The following is a 22,295-nucleotide window of genomic DNA, read 5'->3' as shown; positions in this document are numbered from 1 at the left end:
CTTTGTAGTCGGTAACAAAGTACCCTGTATGTGTGTAAATATATCTACTCAATTATTTATTTGTCTGCAACTGCAACATAAAGTAACCATTACCAACAATTAAGTCATAAATCTAATGTTAAAATGTAACGCACCAACCAAGAGACATTCACATCAGAGGCAAATGTCAGCACATTGTGCTGCATCAGCGTTCATGTAGTCCATCGGGTCCCAGCGGATTGCCACTTAATTGTTTAACACTGTTAGAACCTCATTACTTCCATACAAATACATAAATTATGCACTCACACATACATAAACAAGTAGCTTACATTTTTCCGAGTGAGAAATTTTCAAGTGAGTGTATGTGTGTTTGTGGCTGAGCTTTTATCTGAGGGCAAGTGATAAGAAATATGTAAAGTATATTGGGAGCATTGACTTGTTTAGGCAGATATTTACTTACACACAGACGAGTATATACGAAACGATACATCGACAATTTGTTTGTTCAAGTAATTAGGGCTATGAGTAAAGGTGTATGCTTTTATATTTGCATATTTATATACATAAATATTATTGATATGTCATAATTGTGTAAAGTAAATTCTTATCATAAATTGCCAGCTATGCACAGCTCACACAGTTCGTTACAGTGCCGACAGTGGCTCCGTCGGAATTCGGGGTTTCTTGATGCGCATCGCATTCAGGCATTAATGTAGATGCGACAAGGCATAAATTAACTAATTCACGTATGTACCTACTACATACACACGACATACATAAAGTGATATTTGTGTTTGTTCAGAAGCAAGCAATGTAAAGTAAAACAAAAAATGGTAAATAAGAATTAGAGCCAAATAAAGCTACTGCTTACACTCATACGTATATACAATTTATATTGCATTTGGCGTGACTAGTAATTTTCGTTAGTATGTAAATATAATAACTTTCAAAATGTGCTGTATTGTAGCAATACATTTTCCAAAGGAATCATAAAAAATTGATTTTGTCGCTTCATTGGCTGTGGCGAGTGCATTGCGTTGTCTGCGATAAACAAGTGAATAGCTGGGTGGGTGTTTGGGTGTGCGCATACATACATACATACATACATACATACATACATACATACATACATACATACGTACATACTAATATGTTACCCACTTAAGGTCATTCAATGTATTCGAGGTGGCTGTGTGTGTGCGCTTAAACTATGTTTGTTTTTTTTTCTTTTTTTTTTTTTTGGAGGTGGCAAAAAGCATTGAAAGCCGAAAATTGTGAGACTTGTCTTTCGACTCACCCACTAAAAACCCCACCCCAACTCCGTTGTGTGTGTGCTGTGTGTGTGTGTGTGCTGTGTGTGTGTGTGTGCGCTTAAACTATGTTACTGTTAGTATTTGTACATGCATATGTATTTGTGTTTATACCGTTATTTATATGCTAATGCTTTGTTTATTGTTTGTTGCCACCAAATATTCGGCCATTGGCATTGAAGCGAGCAAATGACGGTAAACTATGTGACTACATAAGATTGTATGCAACTACAGGGTGTTGCATGTCCTTATTTTACTTAGGGATCGTATATTGAAATAGTACAAAAACACGTCAACATATTGAACTATCGATTGCATATATGTATGTATGTTGTTTAGAAAGCCCTAAATATGCGTAAACTTCAGTTCAATAGGAAATTTGGTATACTGGCAATTATTAAACAAAAAATTACTCATACGCCCTGGTGGCTACTCATGCCAAATAAGTGTGTAGGTATAATTGTAATTTATTCGAAGATAATTGTAACGCAGCCGCTGTAACCGTATGGGTTGTGCGTGATTACAATATGGTAAGACCTAGGTTCTAATAGCGATAACCCCGCGGCAAGTAATGGCAAACTTCCACCGAGGAATTGTGGGAGAAGTTCGATCAAACACCCAGCAAGAGATGTACGCTCCAATTAAATAGAGATATATGCGTACAGGGTTTGATTGAAAATTAATGAGCCTTCCCGCGCGGAGCGTCTGCCAAGCGATCAACCGAATCGGCTCGTGGGGGAAAATGATCGTTGGACCTTCCCCTTCCACTAGAAACCGGTCCCAGTTCGCCAGAGAACATCGCTCAGCGACCTCGTCAACAATTGGACCCTTCATCACGACAATGCGTCGGCGCACACCGCCTTCCTCTGCACCTCTGCATTGGCCACGATGGGGGTTCCGGTGCTTATCCGCCATCCCTACAGCCCAGACCTGTCCCATCCGGACTTCTTTCTGTTCCCGCGCCTGAAAAAAGCTAAAGGGGAGGCGTTTCGACTCCATTGAGGCGATCCAAAAATTGAACGCGATTCCGGCGGATGAGTTTAAAAAATGTTTCCTGCAGTGGAAGGATCGCTAAGAGCGGTGTATTGACGCTCAAGGGCCCTATTTTGAAGAATATTAGTTGTATAAGCCAAAAGGTTTAATAAAACTGCTTAAAAAATAAAGCTCACTACTTTTCAATCAAACCCTGTATATATGTATATTTGTAATTCATTTCTTTCGAGCACAAATGAAAAAATATAGTAATTTTTAATTATTCATTGGATTTGATATAACAAAACGTAATCAAAATGATCTGCGACAAACTCTCGAGAGAAAATGACGAAATACTTATTATTTATATTATTGTTTATACTACGTATTTTTAGTACCAGATGGCAGGCCACTCCAAAGGAAACCCAAAGGAAAAATAGGCAAGTAAGCATAGTCGGTCTCTAAGTTATTAGGTTTTCGACATGGAAAAGTGTTTACCAAAAACGTGTCTCGGAAGGGATTAAGTTAAACGATTAAAAGTAGAACTATCGATTGCATATATGTATGTTGGTTAGAAAGCCCTAAAATTCCTAAACTTCCATACACTTGGAAATTTTATACACTGACAATTATTAAACAAAAAATTACTCATACGCCATGGCGGCTACTTATGCCAAATATTTAAGTGTGAAGGTGTTTCAATTATAAAGGGTGGTTAAATTTCAAGGGCTGATGTTGAATGTGAACCACCCCTAAACGTCTACGACACCGTTGGATTTTTGTTATTTGAAAGAAAAGGTGTACGTCGATAAGCCAGCAACAATTCAAGAGCGAACAGATGAGATAATTCGGCTCATTAACGGCATAGAACCTCAATTATGCCTCAGCGTCATCAAAAATTTGGACCATCGGATGGAGGTGTGCCGTCGAGACTGCGGCGGCCATTTGGCCGATATTTTATCCCATACGTAATTGCGCCATAGCAATATTATCATAATAAAGAGAAATGACAATAATTTCCTAAAAAAATTGTATTTTATTCAAAATCAACACCTTGAAACTTAACCAGCCTTTATTAGGTTGGTGAATAAGTTCGTAGCGTTTTAGCATTTTTTTATTTTAACAAAAAACAATAATTATATGAATAAGTAATCAATTATATAATCGCCGTTGCTGTTTACAAGCTCTTCCCACCTCTCGACCCATTTGTTGATGCCGTTTCGCCAAAAATCCCGTGGTCTGATATCAAAAAAGTTCTTGGACCTCTTTGTTATCGATTCTGTATATTTGACAGGGAACGGAAAAGATGGTAATCGGTCAGTGCAAAGTCCGCATAACTCGGCGGATGCTGAAGGACCTCCCTTCAAGCTTTTGGAGTGCGACTTTGACGACTTGTGCAACATGGGGCCTGGCGTTGTCGTGAAGGAGTATGGTTTGACCATGTCAATAAGGTCTTTTCATTCGAATAGCCTCTCATTCAGCCAGGGCCATGTAGAGCTCCTTGTTGACCGTGACATTCTTTTCGAACATTTCCCAAAGCACCATGCCTTCCCAGTCCCACCAAACACATATCATGATCTTCTTGGATGAAGATCCGGCTTGACTCCTAGCTTTGACGAATCTCCTGGAGCCACTCACTCCTTTCTTTGCTTCATACTGCTGCATAGGCACTGTTTCTCATCTTCCGTGACGATTCGGAACAAAAAGCGCAGCTTATGATCGCGTGTTGCTGGATGGCTCGCGAGATGCTGGGAAGCAATTTGAAAACGACTTTCTTTATGTTTTTTTCGTTGAGCTCGTGAGACACCTAGGCTCCCAATTTTTCGGTAAATTCCATTGAATAAAAGTGTCTGAGAGTCGTTTTATTATCGCTGTTCATATATTCCACCAATTCACGACTGGTTTGGCGACCGTTCGCCTACAAAAGTGATTTGAGACATTCTTCATCGAATTCAGAAGGCCTTCCGCTGTGGGGCATATCTTCGACGTCAAAGGCGCGATTTTTCAACTTTTCAAACTATTTCTGTGCTGTAAACTCGCCTATGACACCTTCTCCATACACGTCGCAAATATCCCAGGCTGCTTCGGCAACTTTTTGACCCCGCTGAAAAGCAAAGAAGAGCAGGTGTGGAAAATGTTTACTTTTGCCTTCTGGGTATTCCGTTTCTAAGCCTCAAAACTAATAAAAAATTAAAAACTCAAATATATAATTAACATAAATAGTTTTGTAGGGCAGAAAGAGTTCTATGGAATGACTACTCACCCTTTGTCAAACAGCAAAAAAATCGTTGTAAAATAAATGAAAATATAAAAACGCTATAAGCTTATTCCCCAACCCAATACTTTGTTATTGTAATTTATGCGGAGATATTTGTACTGCAGACGCCGTAACCGAATGGATTGGAAAATGCATTTCTGCCGTCAATAAGAGCACTAAACACATCAAATCTGTTTCGACTTGAGCTGGTCTCTAAAATCTACTTCTAATGGGCATTTTTTACAAATCTCTCGCCGTTCTTAATTTGTTGGGCGGAAAGTATGCGTGCATCATTCTTATTTGCTTTTGTCACTTCAATTATTCAAGAGTATTAAAAAGGTGATGTTTCGCTATTCCTATTTTAAAAGCACATACTTTTCTTTCGTACTAAAAACTACAATCAAAATGCAAAATGAAATAGATACTTTATCTTGCTCTTGGCCATCTACATATCTTTTTATATACAGGTAACTCTCCTTTAACACGGTAGATGGGCTCCTAGAAAACGCTGTGTTGTATGGGGCCCAGAGCCGGTACAAAAAATGGGGGGTATATATTTAACAAAAAAAAAAAAAAAAAATATTATTTCAATTTAACACAACTCTATTTTAATAAATTTCAACCGAGAACGTTTTTTCAGTGGAATGATATAGCTTTCACTTTAAGAACTTTTTTCTTCATTTAAAGTTATAGCATATTCTGTCCTCTTACTGTAACTGTAGTTTGGTTGCTGGTTCTTACCAGGTCATTGTAAATTTCTCGGTATGGAGCTAGACAGTATTGCAACTCCGTTTTGAATTTTCGGCTTCTTTCAGTAGAAGGGTCTGCATTCAAGACAAATTACTCGTGATTTTCAGCTAAGCTTAGGCCTTCCTTTAATTTTTTTTACTGTTAAATTATTAACTGCGAAATCTTCATCAGTGCTAGTGTCCTCAGAATCGATGTGGTTTACAGCTTCGCATGCCATTTCCATCAAATCCGCTTAGTCAACTTCTCCATCCACCAATAAATCTTGAACGTCCTCAATATCCCCACAGCCCTCGCTTCCGATTAATTTAGCAAGTTCTAATCAGACGATTCAGCCTCGTTTTCTATTTCAACTGAAGCGAGCCATATTTTCTTCCAACATGCATTTAACGTTGATGTTTTCAGTTCTTTCAGCGACGACAAAGATATGATGTCGATGCAGTGTTTCATTGAAAATTTCTTCCAAGCTTCCATTACATTAATTGATTTTGTGTCGGTTACGTCAAAATTCACTGTAAAGTTCTGCTTATGTAATAAGTTTTAAGGATTTGGAGCAACGTAGTAGTGTTACCAAAGTTACCCAAGCTCTTCGATTTGCTTTTCAATATACCGGTAAGGTATTCTTATTTTCGCCTTTATATGCACGAGGATTTAAAGACCTATAACCTACTAAGGGTTTTGTCATAAAGTCTCCCGTCGCATTACTGCACGAAAAGAGCGATAGACGATCTTTAGACCTTAAGTCCGGGTACTGCTTTTTCTTTTTTCGATATAAAGAGTCTACTGGGGTTTTTTCCATCAAAGTCCAGTTGATCTGCTATGTATTCCTGCTCTTCTATAGTATTTTAAATTTTTTTTTTTGGATACGTCCCAGTGGCTTCACGATCAGTCGACGCAGATTATCTTTGTATTCTTAACTTCTGCTCAAATATGAACGAGACGTTATCAATAAAACGGTCCGCGGATGACATATGGCAAAAATAAATTTTTTGTTTTTTAGTAGGACTGTTATAAGCTTACATGGCAAATTTCAGCGTGATATGTCACAAAGTTTGTTTTCTGTGCTACTATAAACGAGTCAAGCTCGAGTGTGTTCTTCGAATTCTCTTTTATGACTTCAATTGTCTCAAAATGTTTTCCACGGAGCGGTAACTTGAGCTTGGGAAACAGGAAAAAGTCACATGGAGCCATATCAGGCGGATACGGTGCTTGCGGAACGATATTAACATTATTTTTGTTCAAATAATCGCGAGCAAGACGTAATGTGTGAGCTGGTGCATTAACGTGATGCAAGAACCATGACTTGTTGTCCCACAATTCCTTCCTTTTAAGACGAATGTTCTCGCGCAAACGCTTTAAAACGTCTATATAATATTCACCGTTAACCGATCTGCCTTGCGGAAGGAACTCCGAGTGCACCACACCTTCGTAATCGAAAAAAACAGTCAGCATAACCTTAATTTTTGAGCGACTTTGGCGTGGTTTTTTGGGTTGATGTACGGCCCTCTTTAAACGATTTGTTTACACGTGCACGCGATAGAGCAGAGTCCCCATAGGTTGTCTGCAACATTTTTAAGGCGTCTGAAGCCGAAATTTTGTTGGAATAACAAAATTTCAAACAAATTCTTTGCTCAACTTGAATTTCCATCGTTAAATTCGAAGAACACACTCGAGCTTGACTTGTTTATAGTAGCACAGAAAACAAACTATGTGACATATCCCAATGAAATTTGCCATGTAAGCTTATAACAGTCCTACCAAAAAACAAAAAATTTATTTTTGTCATATGTCATCCGCGGACCGTTTTATTGATAACGTTCATATTTGAGTAAAAGGTATTTGCAAAAGGCTTTTTGAATTTTTCGAACGAAGCTTTACTTGCCACAAAATCTGGGTTGACAGAGGCTTCTCCTTGCTTTTTAAGATGTTTGTGGATTTTTATTGCCTTTTGTTTGATGATATTGCCATCTAATGGAATTTTTTTTCGACAGCAATCATCAATCCAAAAGCTGAGTGCCTTTTCCATTTTTTTCAATTATCGACGCCCGGAGGCGAGCTGCACGTTTTGCGGATATCAATGATCCCGCAGTAACTGCCGTTTCTTATTTCTTTTAAATTTTTATTGATAGTCCGTACCGTTGCTTCATTCAAATTAAGGTTTTTTCCAATGTACGATGCTTTTTTTCGTTTCAAAAGACGATCCGAAATCTGTATTTTTAAGAAAATAAATTTCCTCTTGCACGTTGTTTTTTTATCTTTCTCGGACATGGCTTGGGACTGAAACTTAATGTTAAAAAGTTATTCTTTAACACACCGCGACTCAACGCATACTGCCGACCACAGCGGAACTATGTTATAAGACAACATGTTGAAGGACACCTACCTGTACATATCTTTTCTTTATATAGTTCCGAAGCGATGCTGCCTGTGTTATTTACTTCTTTACTGCCTCAAATTTAATATAAGATCCATCCGCTCTGAACCCTCTTCTGGTATCAAAATGCGTGAAGAGGTCTTTCTCACTTCTGATAGAGCCGTTGATATTACTCAAGGCTGACCATATTTTGTATACTGCGTTACAAGTGCCTTATCAGCTCCTTGATGCTGTATTTGAAAGGAATTAAATTTTCAGAAAATAATTATAATATTTAATTTTTTAAATTCTTAATATTTATATAGGGTGGGCCATATAATCAATATTTTTTCAAACTTTTTTTTTTATTTTGAAGGTTGAACATTGTCATTTATGAGTGAAAAATAATATCGTTCAAAAGACTGCCACGACTGGCTTTACAGTAGGCCATTCGATCAACCCAATTTTTAAGTATATTTTTGATTGTTTGGGCTCCAATTTCGTGTTTTAAAGCATCGATCGTCTCTGGGTGGTTCGCACAGCATTTGTCCTTAACGACTCCCCACAAAATGAGCCCCAAATCCGACAATTTTGCTTATTGACGTAGCCACCGATGAGAAAATCAGAAAAGAAGAAGAAGACTCACCACTTTGGAAATTGGTTTTCAATATTTCCCAATTTTGTTCAAGCGTATAGCGTCCCATTTCGTAAATGTCAAACATTTAAGTAAATTATGAACACATTTGACATGTCATTTGTGTTACCATTCTTAAAAAAATAGGTAGTTCAAAAAGCAAAGGCTATATGGCCCACTTTGTATTTGGTCTCTATTATTAATATTGGATATTAAACGAAAAAGTGCAGTAGTGTCGTTACAAGAAAATACCTACTTAGTCTTACCATAAATTCTATGACAGATTTTACAATGCATACGTGTTTTCGCCGTTAGAAGGCGTGGTGAAGTAGTTCTCTGTTCAATGGATAGCTTTGGATTTTCCAGCATGATTCCGCTCCAGCCCATGAGGCAAAAACCACCGAGCAGTGGCTAAAAATTAATATGTCTGGGTTCATAGCCGGAGAAGATTGGCCGTTTGGAATCCAGATTTTAATCCATTGGGCTGCAGTTTTTGGTCAGAATTGGAGACATGGCCTGTCAATGTTAGCGTCAATATCCATGGAAACCGTGCTTGCTGCGATAGCTGAGTGGCCTAATTGTTTGAAGGCTTGTGTAAAAGCAAATGGTGACCATTTCGACTAAAAATTTAATATCTTTGTTTGTTAATTCTTACATAAAACCAACTTCATTAAAAAAGTTTTATTATTTCATATCAATAACGGACTGGGGTTAAGTTAGGTTATCCTGGTTGACAATAAGCTACGCATCGTTCTCTTGTTCAAATGGTAGTCTAACAGCAATTTTTGCTACCTCATATACTATCTCGTTCCAATAACGGACTTAACTTATAACAGAACTTATGGCAGGAGTAAGTATCCTTAAATTTCCTTAAAGTCTTTTAGTGCATTATTTGGAAAAACTAAATTTAAAATATATAATACATAGCTAAGTTTCTTTCTTCTTGCTGTTTTCGCGTTCAGAAAATCGCTGAACTTTCCTGCTATTAAGTGAAGTATACGCAATGGATTTCTCTGCTTACGTTTTTCTCTTTCATAATTTAAATTTCTTTAAAATATTAAATTGATGAAATAAAAAACGTAGTATACGGAGTTACTAATGTGTTCAATATATAAATAAATTGTTACTAGCCTAATTCTTTTTTTTTTATATTGGTACACTCTTCATATTAACGTATTTATGCGAAGCTTCATTTCAATCAGACAATTCATTTTGTGTTTATGGTACAAGCCATTTAGTGCCGACGTATCACCGTATTTTCTGCAATGGAAAAAATCAAGTATCGTGCAGTGATTGAAAGCGATGGAAATTTATGAACGAATATTCAAGGTGTATAAGGACTTTTCGCCATCAATTAGTATGGTAGGGAATGGGTTGCTGAATTTAAACAAGCAACAACAACGTTTTAGAAAATCATTGAGTGACTGAAAGAGATTTAGTAGAAGCCTTAGGCATTTCATTGGGCAGGGTAAGCAATATTTTGACTGAAGCGTTGGGTTTCATAAAGCTGTGTGCACAATGAGTGCCGCTTTCGCTAACAATGGACGAACAACATTGGAATGCGTCTTCCTCAGCAACATTTAGAGCATTTTCGAAAAGATGAAGTGAATTTTGTGCGTCAATACATCACTATGAGACTTGGGTCTACTACAATGACCCTAAATCAAAGTAAGAGGCTAAAGAGTGGCGTGTTCCTGTTCCTTCAGCTCCGAAACGAGCTCGTGTCCAGAAATCGGTGAAGAAGATGTTAGAATCAGTTTTTTGGGATGCGAAAGGAATTTTGTTTGTGGATTACTTACAAACTGGTAAAAAATAAATTTTGAATATTATTGTAACCTTTTAGACCAGCTGATGCGAAAAATTCGTGAAAAAAGACCCAATTTGCAAACGGAAAAAATTCCTTTTCATTAAGATTATGGCCGTTGTCCCCTAGCGACTTCCATCTGTTTTCAGAACTAAAAAAATGCATTCCCGGAAAGCGTTTTTTATCAAATGATGAGGTGACAAAAGCTGTAGACGCACATTTTGCAGCCCTTTCAGATTCTTACTTCAGGCATGGAAGTCATAAATTAGAATCTCGTTGGAACAATGGTATTAATGCTCCGGGAGACTATACTGAATAATAAAGTGTATTTTAAACCACAAAACTGGGTTTTACTTTCCGAACCGCAAAACCTATTGAAAAATTTAGTATTATGTAGGGGTTTGTAGTTGCAGGTACATATGCATTTTTTTCTGAATAACAAATTCATAATTTTTATGAATGAATTGAATTTTTTGAAGGAATTTTCGAATTGTTTTCTGAATAACAAAAAGAAAGTCGATTTTTGTCACACAGTAATGTGAGTACAGGAGTACGGTGATATGAGTACGGAGTGTCACTCTAATAACTGCGTGCCAGCCTTAGAACCCTCTGTAAGTCGCCGAGGTTTGGTGTATAGTTTTTGAGGGCTTCTTTGGTCATCTCAAGCCTTTCGCACTCATGTATTTGGATTTCCTTCCCCTTCGCTTCGAATGTCTCTAAAAAATTCATAGAAATTTAACAGACATCCTGCAGTCCGTACCGACACTTGGAGATTTTTTTTCAATTAAAAACAGTAGTTACGGCGTTAAAGATTTTCGTGAGTTGAAGGCGGTGAGTTGAAAACTATTTTGAAGAGAAATTTAATAAATATATTTTTCAGTGGCAGTAAAGGTATAGCATTCACTATGGGAAAAGTGTATTTCTCTCGTGGGAGGTTAGGCTGAAAAATAAAAAAATATAAAACCAATCTTTTCTTTCATTAAGTAACTTACGCCACGAGTAACTTATTAGCCCCCCTCGTATAGTGCATGTAAGTAGAGTGAAATGAACATAAACACAAATTTGTATTTGCTTGCAAATAGACCATTACTACTGGCACATAAATGCGCTCGTAATGGCTAAAAGATTATGTCCACGCTCACGATGCAGCGTCTGGTCGTTTCTTCACATTTGTAAATCTGTACGATTAACCATGGCTTTAAACCTACATAGTAAGTAAATGCATGCACTGGCATATATAGGAATGTATGTATGCGCATAAGGTGTGTGTGTGTGTGAGTGTGTGGAAATGTTTATGCAGATACAAGTTAACTGGAACAAGGTCAACGGGGTTCCACACGACACAGCACAACCACGAACTCAATGCGCTACTATGCGCGACATACGATGTGTACATACATACAAGCATACATACATACACACAAAGTGTGTATGGCAGGGTGCCATTGTGCTTTGCCACATACGACATGCGACTAGTGGAAATGAGCTTTCCTTCATTTTGGCGAAAGTGGCTAAACGCTAGCATGTGAAGTCGCGCATTAAACTTGTCCAGCAACAGCAGTGCAGTGGCGCGCAAGCAGTGGCATACGCACTGCCATCCTTCAATGCTGCTGCTGCTGCCACCAATGCCTGCACCTGGTGGTCGAATGGTTGGCTGCGCTCCCGCGTGCAAAGGGCGGGGGTGTGGCACTGGCAAGAGTCACTTGCTATTGACTTTAGTGCACTTACCTACATACGCGTGGCTTTGTGCCCTTGTGTGGGTGTGCTGGTGTATGTGCGTCTCTATGGGTGAATTTATTTGTATGCGTATTGTGTTGTTGCTCTTATTTGTATATTCGCAGGTTATTCCGCTTGGGTGCAGCGACTTTGCGCGTCTTTTTCATATGTTTCGTTTTGTGTTTTTTTATGTGCGTTTTTGTTTTTTTGTTTTTGTTTTGTGATTTACTAATTTACTGTTTTACTATTTTACTTACTTTGTATGCATTTTACGAATGAGTTAAACCAAATAAAATCCAGCGATTACCCTTTTCGCGCACACTTCAAATACGCCGTTTATATTATTTATTTTTCTGCTTTATTTTAGTACATTTTTAATTTTGCTTTTTATTTTTATTCATGCGAGAATGGGCCTTCTCCATTCACTTTGCGCCATTTACTTTTGAAATGCGCATAGTTTTGTTCACTTTTCATTTCGTTTTCAATTTCAAGCGTTAAAAGCAGCCCTTAGTTGCTGCCGTGAAAAGTTCGCGTGTCTAACATCGTCATTGTCAACTGTTTGATTGTCGCGCGTGTCAACTGTTTGCCAGTAGTTAGCAGGTAGGCAGGCGGGCTGGTCGGTCGGTCGGTCGGTCGGTCGGCCTGTACGCCAAGTCGGCAAGTCGGCCTAGCCGCCCTCCTCCGCCTGTTAACGTCGCGTTCATTCGTTCGTTCGCTCGCCCATTTGTAAGTATGTCAATATGTATCTGTGTGTGTGAGTGTACGAGCAAGCGGCGTTTAAGTACTTTTTTTACGACTTCATACTAATAAGCGCTACTCTTCTATTCACGTGTGCCGCGTGTGCCTGCGCTTGTGCATTCTGCAGAGCTTGTGCGTTTGTGTGTTTGTGTGTTTGTGTGCGCTATAATGTGCCTTTATGTGCTGCTTACTTTTCCAGCGTCAATCGCGAGTAAATTATAGTGCTGGAATTTCACTTTCGCTTTAGGCGTTGAATGCAAAGCATTTCTGCTGAACTTTCCTTGTATTTTCGTCCATTTTTGTTGGCTTTGTGCACTCACATGAGCGCTATAATTGCAAATTCCCTAAATATTAGTAAGCGTGGCGCAATAAAAACTAAAGAAACATGCACCGAGTGCCAAGTGTGTGATTAACTCGCCATTAAGTGGATAATTAAAGGATTTCATGAATTCAAATTAGTTTAGGACATTTTTCACACTAAAAGCATGTTTTGTATTGACACATAATTATATATGTGTGTGTGTGTGCTTCTATTTTCCAAAAGCAGTTTCAAAGCACAAGAAAATGAAAGGGAATAGTCATGCATAGAAATCAGTGGTTTCGAGGTGGCGTCCTTAAAGTGAATTTCTTTCCAGCTGCTTCTCAAACATGAAACTGGCAAATTTTAGTTAAGGGGTGGGTATTCGCATCAATTTTGTTGCCTTGGTGGTTTGTTAGTTGACAGTTCGGCGAATAGGTTTCGCTGTGAACGACAATTTGGACTAATTTCTGTTAGTTTGGAAATGTTTTTTCACACCAGATTTTTATTTAAACAAAAAACAATAATTATATCAATAACTTAATCAATTATATATTCGCCTTTGCTATTTACCTTTTCCAACCTCTCGACCTATTTGTTCATGCCGTTTCGCCAAAAATTGCCTGGTCTCATGTCAAAGAAGTTGTTGGACCAGTTTTTAACGTCCTCTTTGTTACCGAAAGTAACGCCCTCATATGGTTTAACAACGAGCGGAAAATACAAGCGGTCGGAGAATACGGCGAATGCTGAAGGACCTCCCAGTTGAGTTTTTGGAGGTCAAAGTCGCCATATTTCAGCTTTACAAACCATTTTTGTGCTGTAGCCTCGCATATGACACCTTCTCCATACACGTCGCAAATATCCCAGGCTGCTTCGGCAACTTTCTCATCCCGCTGAAAAGCAAAGAAGAGCTCCACACCTGTTTATTTTTGCCTTCTCGGTATTGCATTTCTAAGCCTCAAAACTAATAAAAAATTAAAAACTCAAAAATATATTTAATATAGTTTTGTAGAGCAGAGAAAGTTCTATCGAATGAATACCTACATTTTGCCAAACAGCAAACAAATCATTGTAAAATAAAAGAAAATATAAAAACGCGTTTAGCAAATTCACTACACAAAATTACAAATTAAAACAAAAAACTAAAAACTAAAAATGTTGAAATACAGCGGAAGCAAAAATTATGAATTAATTATTAAAAAACTCTGCAGCATATACGTATTTCAATTTCACCATTCTCGGCCAAAAAAAAATAAAATAAGACTACGCCTCACCCTTCAGTTTTCTTGGGCTTTCTAGCACTTGCGAATTAGCCACTGGAAGAAAATATTTCTAAAATATTAAAGTTTTGACTACAAAAATGTCTTTTGTACTCTTTTCTCACGATGGCGAGAATAATCAGTTGGCGTCTATCGTGATCCCGTTACTTTACTCTCAGCAAATTTGCCAATATCAGCTGATTTTCATGTCGTCATACTCGCCCAATTGGTGAACAGTGTGACTAGGTTACCATTTCCGTAACTTGATTTAGCATTTTTTTGCTCACTAGCCTAGATTTTAATTCTTTCTTCCTGACATTTTTCTAGCCTCTTCTAATTAAAATGTGATGTTTATAAATATGTAAAATATATGCTTAGTCTTGCAAGAACAAATCCTCAAAAAAAGATTGTACTCAGTTTCGTGGCAAATTTCGCTTGTTAACAATGGAGTGGGGAGCTAAGAAAATCGCATTGCAGTGATTGCATTACAAAAAAGTGGTAAAAGTGCAAGTGAGATTTACGAATTGCTGAAAAAACTTACTTTGTTTACCGCACGATCAATCGTTTTTTCCCAAACGTCTGAAGTGACAGGCAGAAAAAGGAGTGGTCGTCCTCGCTCGGTTCGAACCAGTGCAGCCATAAAAGCTGTTCGAGAAAGAATTCGCAAAAGAATCCCATTAGGAAGCAGAAAATTATGTTCAGGGAAATGCATATATCGATCAGATCTATGTCAGATTAATTAGATATGATCTCCACATGAAAGCCTTCCGTCTCTCACCTGGTCATCTGTTGACAACGCGCTTGAAGACAATTAGACTCGACAGATGCAAAGACCTTCTTCGGTGGCATGCAGTCATAAGTAAAACTACAAAGTAAAGGTTAAAACTTCTAAGGACGCAAAAAATATTGCTCCAAAGGTCCAGCATGGACACCACCCAGCCTCCGTAATGGTTTGGTGGGGACTGTCTTGTAAAGGCGTTACATCGCTTAAATTTTTTTTAAAAAGTATACCAGAAAGATGTCTTAGAAGCCGTGGAGATGTAGTTGAGCAGTACTCTCTTCAATAGATAGCTTTGGATCTTCCAGCAAGATTCCGCCCCAGCCCATAAGACAAAAATCACCCAGCAGTGGCTAGAAAATAATCTTCCTGGGTTTTAAAGCCCCAGAAGATTGGCTGTCTTGAAGTCAAAATCTGAATCGATTGGTCTACAAGTTGCGGCCAGAATTGGTAAACGTCGCACCTATCGAAGACCTCAAAGAGGTTTGGAGAGGCTCAAACAATCTTTGGTTCGAGCAGCTACGTCAATTTTCATGAAATCTGTGCGTGCTGCAATAGCTGAATGGCCTGGTTGGTTTTCGAATGAAAATAAAATTTTTTTTTAAACATTTATATGATTACATAAAATAAACTTCATTAAAAAATGTTTTATAATTTCATATCTATAACGCACTTAACTTGTAACAGAACTTATGGCAGCACTAAGTATATTTTTTTAATAATTTCCTTTATGCACTCAGTTCTATTTAGCTTTACTTTTTTATCATCTGGTCACACATTCCGTATTTGCGTTTATTGTTGGTGCTGGATATTATTCGTGTGCGATATTTCTTAATTTTTTTACATTTTTGCAAGTTTGCTTCCCTTCTTCTCTTTAGGGCAGTCAAGTCTCTCTCTCTCTCTCGCAACAAATTTTTATTGAATTACTTAAAGAACTTTGTATGCGTGATAAATTTACTGCGTGCATTGTTTTGTTCATAATAAAACTCTTTTTAAAACTCTATTTTTTCCATACAGTATATTGAACATAACCCTAATGTGCAATAGACTGCATGGAAAACAAAGAGTTTTAAAAATCCTTCCTTCTATTTGAAACTTATGTTAAAAGAATCTCTTTGAAAATGGCAAAAAAAAATTTTTTTGCTATATTTGAGGTTATATTACAAGATAAGGTGTTCCTTTTTCAAAAAGGTCGTTATGGTTTCTTCAACATTAGCTGGTATTTTTTTTTTTTTTTTTTTTTACCGTGAATACATCGTGAATACACCTCTATGGTTTTAATTCATACGAGTATCCAGTAAATTCAAAGGCTTTTTAAAATTTATAAAAACGTCTAAAATGTTAAAAAGAGTTCAGAGAAGTAAATCCAATATTCTTGCATAACCTAAAAAAGAGGTTATCTGTAAAGTCGGTTTACTGACGATAGTTTAACGTGACAACGTCATAAGAAAATACTAATGTAAGGGTTGCAATTTTCAAAACAAAATTTTAATTTTATTTGTTTGATAGATATTTTGTATGGATATAGAGGAGGAGGTAAATGGAATTGCAATGGAATAGGTCAAGTACATTTACACAAACGTGAAAAATGACGAAACATTTATCAAATTCATGAAAGATTTCTTCAATTTCGTTTGTGCATCAGACGTTAATAAGTCAACAACACTAAGAGGCAACATCATCGATTTGCCTTTTTCAAAACACTTTACACTCGAAACACTCCCTTTCATTTCCTACTTTTTCTATCATCGTCCTATTCTCAACAGAGAAATGGTTCATTACCATGCACACAGGAAGAAGGCATATGCAAATACAAGTATGTGAATTTATATACAAATGCGCATATACATACATATATATGCTCACTCAAGTAGGACAGAGCCAGATGTCGAACGTTGCCGAACGCGGGGACCGATTGTGCTCTCTGTCGTTCGTTCCGCGCTCTCGCTTGCACTTCAAGCAAGGTAACGACGCATGAGTAAGATAACGACACATTTTTTCATGCGTGCAGCCGGCTAAATCGAATTATAAGACGTTATCACGCCAAAAGGCGTAAAAAATGTGAATTGCACTTTACATTATTACATTGCACAAAACATTAAATTTTATAAAAATCAACAAATGTTCAATAGCACAAAACCCATAAAGAAGGTAAAACACGGAGTACAAAAAAGCACTAAATTTATTACGAAGAGCAAAGGATTAGCAACACTACACAACTAGGCTAGTGTGACGCCTCTGATGGGCGCAATCTTGTTTCTATCATTCCTGCTTTTTACCTTCAGTTTTCAAACGCAAATTGTCAAAAAGCTCATTGTTATTTTGCCAACTACCGATCCAAGGCGTATTCATTAAAGGTGATGGCACTATATCAGCGGTCGGCAACATTTTGAGTCGGAAGAGCCTAATATTATAATCATTAAAATTACAAAGTTTTTAAAGAGCCACAGAATTTTTTCTTGCCAACAATAAATAGTACTCGATAAAGAAAAACGAATCCATTGATTCATAAAAAAAAATATTTATTTATTATTTAGCTTGGATAATTTTAGCTCATAGCTTTCTCTTTTAAGTTTCAAACACTTGGTCTTTTACTTTACTTTAAATTATATTCATGAGAGAGATCGCTGGCCCACACGAATAAGCCGTGCCGAAGATAGTCAGCACTCCAAATGGCAACTTCTTCACCACCTCACTGTAGCTATCTGAAAAATTATTCCATGTGCGAGTTGCGGCACTTCCTTGAAAGTTGCATAGTTTTGTTGCTTTACGTATATACATTTCTGGACCTGCAACTCTTGCAACTTGCTTTTCAACTCTGCACATTTTTTACTCCTCAAAGCTTTACTTTTTGAATCGGTCAATTGCATTTCGAGATATCCAGCATAAATTTCAAATGGCTCAATGTGAATTTCGTTACTATTTGTATTGAGAGGATTTACTATGAATTCTAGAGTGGCTTTGTTGGTTATGAAATGCTCAAATCTGTCACCAAATTCATTTATAATTATTTTTATAACTGTGCTGAAGTAATTCGTGTAAACAGCGATATTGCTTAGAAATTGAAAATGAAGTAATTTACTTCTCTGAATATCTTTCCAAAAATAATTAAGTTTTCTTCAACACAAACCAATTCTTCTACCAAAACTCTGGCTGGGTCTCCCTTTCCTTGCAGTTTTAGATTCAACTCATTTAATTTCTCTGTGATATCCTCCATAAAGAACAAAAAAATTAAGTAAAAAAAAGGAGTACAAGTAGCTGAGAGATAGAAGAGGAAGTGTCTAATCCTCGTTAATGGATGCAGAACGACTTTTAAATGTTTTTTGTCTTTTTTCTTTGCTAAAATAAATAATATTTGCGTATGGAACTAAAGAGCCGCAGCTTCACATCCAAAGAGCTCGCGAGACCTCTGCATTCGACTCACAACAAAATTTTGTACATTGGAATGTCATGAGAGTAAAAAATATAAAAGAAAAAGAAAAGGATGAACTGCGTTGAACAGCCGACATGCATTTGAAGCGAGAAGCATACGACAACAGTGCCAATGGTACGGCTTTTCGTTATTTCATTTTGTGCTGGCATTCGAAAGTGCACGGCGAATGAAAAAACAAAACACATCAACCGGTCTTGGTTGATTCAGAATCCATCTAGCGTTTCTGCAGCACTTTGTTGCCGCATCCTCGTTACGAACTTGTTTAACGGTTATTTACAGCATGACTATATCCAGTCTGTGTGGTTTAAGAAACTTATTAGGTTGTTGACGTCTAAGCCAGACAGTTGTTCGAGACTCTCGAACAGTGGTTTGCCAAGGGTTGACATTCTCTCTTTCCATAAGGCAGGGCATTCACAGAGGAAATGGAAGATTGTTTCCTTTTTCTACATGAAATTGCCAAGTAATGAAGTAGAGTGATCGGTGTGAAGAACTCTATGGTTTTGTCCTTGATTGTTGCTTTACTCGGGGAATTCTTCAAAGGTTTTCTATCAAGAATTTGCTTTTTGTTAATACAGCAGGACGCTGTCGGATTTTGTCAGAAAATCAACTTTTTTTTTGTAATTCATACACTTATTGTTTTTATTTCATTTAAAGTGTACCACCTTTATCAAAAAATTTTCGGAATATATTCAGAAAATTCAAAATACGAGTTTATTCCTCAAGTGATATACTTCAAAGTGATCGCCTTCAAAGTACAGGGTAGGCCATTTAAAGCGGGCCCATCGGGCAACCCTATAACTTTTGACAGGAACGTCAGATCGACTAATGACATAGCGCGTTGGAAGCGTCAGTCCAAGACAATTTTTACCATGGAGCAGTACACTCCAAAAGAACGCGCTGAAATAATTCAGCTTTACATCCAAAATAACTTCTCAATTGTGAAAACTCAACGTGCGTTTAAAAAAAAAAATAAAGTTAAAAGTGCGCCATCCAAAAGCACTTTACAGCGTTTATACGCAAAATTTATTAACCACGGTAGTCTCAGCAATACCAGCCACGCATCCAGACAACGTACACGACGTTCTGCTGAAAATATCGAGGCTGTACGAGCCAGTGTTGAGGAGGCTCCGCGAACATCGAGTTATCGTCGTTCTCAGGAATTAGGCATCGCCAGGACAACACTCAGGCGCATAATTCGCATCGATTTGAAAATGTTTCCGTACAAAATTCAAATTCACGCGCTACAATCGATTTTTTGAAGCCATTGTTCCCTGGAAGGTTGATTTCGAAAAATGGTGATTTTCCGTGGCCACCGAGATCACCAGATTTGACGCCACCGGACTTTTATTTGTGGGGTTATCTGAAATCCAAGGTATACATCAACAAGCCAAGGACTCTAACTCAACTTAAAAACAATATCCGACGCGAAATCGCCGCCATACCGGCCGAAATATTGGCCAAAACGATGGAAAACGCCGAAAAAAGGACACATTTGGCCATCAAGGCCAGAGGCAAACATTTGAAGGATATCATTTTCAAAAACTAGCTGGAACAAATCTCCTTGAATCAAAATAAATGATTTTTCATATCAACACAAAAAAAAAATGTTTTTTTCAATGTTTTTTTTCAGAAACAAATGGGCCCGCTTTAAATGGCCTACCCTGTACATGGTCCCCATCAACTGCAATGCAGTTATGTCAGTATTTGATGCAGCTCTCGAAGCATTTCTGGACCTCTATTTTCGGTATAGCCATCAGAGCTCTCTTTGATTTTTCCACTACATCCTTTCGGCTGTTAAAAGGCATCCCCCGCAGTTATTTTCTGACTCGATAAAACAGAAAAAATCGCACGAAGCTTTGTTAAGTGAATTCGATGGTTGTTAGATGGCATTCGTTTTGTTCTTGTTCAAAAATTCACGGATAATAATGGCACTGTGCGTTATTATAGTGCGTTATCATGGTGCAAAGTCCACGAGTTGTTTTCTCATAAATTCTTCTTTTTTAACGAAATGCTTTACGCAAACGTCTCATAACGCCCAAATAATAGTCCTTATTAACTATCTGAGCTTCTGACAAAAATTCCTCGTGTAAAATGCCGTTGTAATCCATAAAACAGGTGAACATCGCTTTCTTTTTTGACTGCAAACGACGTGTATTTTCTTGGCCTTGGTTCATTCGGAGCTCTCCACTCACTCGTCTGATGCCTGAACAGCATGTCGTATGCATAAGCCCACGGTTCGCTTCCAGTTATGATGTGTTTGATGAATGTTTGGTCAGATTCAGTCTTGGAAATCATGTCTGTCGATTTCAACGCTGTCCCTTTTTTTCATGCAGTACAGGTTCTTTGAGATCAACTTTGCAGCAACATGGCGCAAACCCAATTTATTAATTACAATGTCCTGAACGGATCCAAAGGCAATGTTCAAGTCAGGAGGTGGGATAAAGCTATCCATTATTCCATGGGATTGAAATATCTTTTGAAGGAGTTGTGGGAAAACGTTAGCCTTCTCGATGTCGCTTTTTGCCCAAACTTGAGAGTTATTTGCTTTGTTAATTGGAGGATTGTGAATTATAAGACGTTGTCAATTTTTGCTGAGCATTTTGTTTTTGTGTTCTTGTAAATTCTCTTTGAACAGATTTGTCTTAGATTACATTAGATTCAAATTCTGAGGGATTGAACAGGTCCAAACACTCAGTCAGGAAGGCCATTGTACTAAACCCGCAAAGATTAGCGAGACAGGATTGATAATACAGGTATATGGATGGTAAGAGAGAAAAATTTATTGGATTTCTTTGGATTCATTGAGCAGCTTAGTTAATTTATTTCGTAATACATTTTCGTTTAAATGTTGGAGTACTTTTTTTTTGTTTTCCTTGTTCACTGCTCTCGGGAGCATAGAGTCTCTACAAGACTTTTCCATCGTACACAGTTCTGTGCTGTTGTTTTTGCACCGTCCCATGAGATGTCGGCATCTGCTAGGTCGCGCAACATCGACCGTCTCCAAGTGTTTTTTTGGTCTGCTCCCTTGCGGGTTCCAGTCAAGTGCTATTTTCGTGATGATATCTGGCAGTTTTCTCAATGCGCCACTTTCTGCGTTTGATTTGCCTAAGAATGGGTTTCTCGTTCGATAATCTTCACAGTGCGTCGTTACTGATAGTGTTCAGCCAGAATATTCTGCAGTTGATGCGGAAGCATTTGTTGATGAAGGATTGTAACCTATGTGCGATGGTGTGATTGACCAGCCATGTTTCATAGCATTCGCCGATGACATCTGCCTCCTCTCTCACAACCTCTCTGACATGCAACCGAAGGCGGACAAACTAGTCGCGCTGGCACGCACTGTCTGACTGGAGGTCAACATCGCCAAGACCAAGGCCATGAGATTTGACCACAATAACGCAAGGCAGATATTGGTTGACGGATGCCCGGTGGAATTCGACGAAAGCTTCTGCTACCTCGGCTGCATCATCACGGCAGATGGTGGAGCAGATGAAGATGTCGACTGCAGGCTAAACAAAGCAAGGGAGCATTCGGGCGAATGCATACAGTATGGGGGAGTTCGCAAATCTCCAGGCACATTAAACTACGAATATTCGGTTCATGCGTGAAGTCCGTATTGTTATACGAAAGCGAAACATGGTTGGAGTACTTAACCAAGCATGTTTCTGAAACTGCATTGTGAAGTCCATTGTTTCCTTTTCGTTGCCCTCATGGCTGTTAATTTCTTTATGTTCGCCTATATAAGTGTAGAACTTATGTTTAAGGAACTCCCAATCTGTCCACTTATTTGATAGTTCACAGTTTTTTTTATTCGACTTTATTTCACTGCTGTAGTCATCAAAATAAGCGAATGGTCTGAGTTTAGATGTAAACCATTTTCTACAGTTACCAAACTGATCGAAATTTGTCTGACCATAAACAAAGACGTCGATCAAATCTGGGGTCTTTTCAGGATCTGCTAGCCAGTAAGTTGGATTTCCAGTAGAGATAAAAATAGAAAAAATTCCGAAAGTA

The 22,295-nt window shown here is 37.9% G+C and overlaps 1 protein-coding gene across 2 annotated transcripts in view; it reads left to right on the top strand.

Moving 5' to 3' along the window:
* The window catches only part of LOC129247654 (uncharacterized), a 91,818-nt gene that overhangs the window by 22,801 nt on the left and 46,722 nt on the right, over positions 1–22,295 (top strand). The window contains exon 1 of one of the 2 annotated variants that reach the window (XM_054886877.1): positions 12,394–12,501. The exons of the other annotated variant lie outside the window; for it this stretch is intronic. The gene's annotated coding sequence lies outside the window, so the exon portion shown is untranslated. Of the gene's footprint in view, positions 1–12,393; positions 12,502–22,295 lie in introns of those variants that run through there. 2 annotated transcript variants of the gene reach the window in all.

This window comes from Anastrepha obliqua, chromosome 5, assembly GCF_027943255.1.
Source record: "Anastrepha obliqua isolate idAnaObli1 chromosome 5, idAnaObli1_1.0, whole genome shotgun sequence".
Taxonomy (NCBI): Eukaryota; Metazoa; Arthropoda; class Insecta; order Diptera; family Tephritidae; genus Anastrepha; species Anastrepha obliqua.
This window is presented reverse-complemented; position numbering and strand designations above follow the sequence as displayed.